The 1,832-nt window shown below is 31.4% G+C and overlaps 1 long non-coding RNA gene across 1 annotated transcript; it reads right to left on the bottom strand.

Moving 5' to 3' along the window:
- Positions 1 to 333: 333 nt before the first annotated feature.
- On the bottom strand, positions 334 to 1,681 carry LOC122271537 (uncharacterized). The gene is made up of 2 exons (XR_006226438.2): positions 1,574 to 1,681; positions 334 to 750 (listed from the first exon to the last, which is right to left on the bottom strand). It is a non-coding gene; the product is annotated as an uncharacterized lncRNA (long non-coding RNA).
- Positions 1,682 to 1,832: the final 151 nt, after the last annotated feature.

Consider the following 1,832-nt stretch of genomic DNA (forward strand, 5'->3'; position numbering starts at 1 on the left):
TTTTAATTACTATCATTACAACACTTAATGTTATTTCCTACATAGTTTGAACATGATCATTTTTTCTAAACTATTTATAATATTTTTAATCAGCAAACACGAGTGCATGACTTATGATTTTTAATACTGTTAACGTAATATGCATATGCCAGAATTTGTTTTTTGTTACCTTAAAATTTTACTCAGGCTTAGCTCCTGCTATTTTCCTATTTTATTTTTTTTTTTTAATTTCTTTGGTTAAAACTTTACATTTTTACTTAGATAAGTATTTTTATTTCATATTTTAATAAAAAGCATGTCAATGTCACGTTATGAGGTAAAAGTAATCAAATGTTGTCATTTCTAAGCATTTTAATTATTTCAGTTCTTGTTTAGGCAAATAAAAATTTCGAAATTGGTCTATGCAATAGGATATAGCAGCATTTTATTTACATCGCACAGACTAAAGCTACACAATGGGCTATTGGCGACGGTCAGAGAAACATCCCAGAGGATGATCCGAAGACATGCCATGATAATTTTGATCCTCAGTAGAGAGATGGATACACCGCTTTAGTGGCCCGAAGACATGCCATGATAATTTTGATCCTCAGTGGAGAGATGGATAAACCGCTTTGGTGGCCCGACGACCTGCCCGGGAAGTCAAACACTTTATGGTAAAACTGTTTAACGAGGATTGATAACGCACACCCTCGTCTCTTTCGCAATCTGATCAAATTGGTCTCTTACCCACACACGAGACGAGGTCACCTATAATTAAATTTGAATGCTTAGTATTAATAATAGCTGGATTTATCACTTTAACCGTAACACTTATAAAAAGAGGCACACCCATGTCCCAATTCTATATAAACCGTTGAATCACATTAGCCAAATATCATTGATTATTATTATTAATAACCGGTTAGAGTTAATAATTTGCGATAGTTCTCACTTTGACCAAAGGAAGCGGTTATTATTAACATTAACCGGTTAGTATTAATAGTAACCGGATTTATTACTTTAACCTTAACATATACAATCTTGAAAGCGTATTTTTCCCTCAATCATTAAACAATGCATTCATCATTCTGAAGTTTTTAATTGGCAAAACTAGTTTATTGTGGTAGCAAATGTAATCTTTTTTAATATTCTCTGAAATATAAAAAGAGTAAAACCTCATTGAAAATGTTACTACTTTGTCTTATTTGTTTTAAGCAAAGAGGATTTGTTTTAAGCAAAAACATCAATGAAACTTGTAAAGCAGTATATATATAAAAAAATATTATTACATTGCGCTTATTGTGTGAGCATGAATATCAAATTTATATTTTAAATTCCTTTTTAAAAAAATCCTAAAATTAAATCCTACTTTACCTATTAATGCGAAGTAAATAACGATATCATTCTTCCAGCAACTATGCAAATAAAAAAATTATTTATATAGAGTTTATTCATGCAAGATTACAACAGAAATCAAGCTTCTCCCGAGAATATTGCCATCCAAGCTATTGAAATATCAGCCTTGTCAGATAAAGGGCAGTGCTATCGATTGGCTTGTATCGGGGCTAAAATATTCAACGAATAAACTTACTTAATTCCTACAGAGCAATGGCCCAGATAGTCTAGACACATTTATTTTGCAGCTTCGATTAATAATAAGCTTACCTAGTGCTAAAGAGAAATATTTCGTCAAAAAGCTATTAAGTTTACCACCTGTGTTTAAAAGCTCTGTACTTTAAGGCACAGACTCAAATTTCCTCATAATCAATGTCTCTACTTGTTGGCATGTGTTTTCGCCAACTAAATATACTTTCGACTACTTTGATTAATTGATTCCCAGAAACACGATT

This window comes from Parasteatoda tepidariorum, chromosome 7 (assembly GCF_043381705.1).
Source record: "Parasteatoda tepidariorum isolate YZ-2023 chromosome 7, CAS_Ptep_4.0, whole genome shotgun sequence".
Lineage (NCBI taxonomy): Eukaryota > Metazoa > Arthropoda > Arachnida > Araneae > Theridiidae > Parasteatoda > Parasteatoda tepidariorum.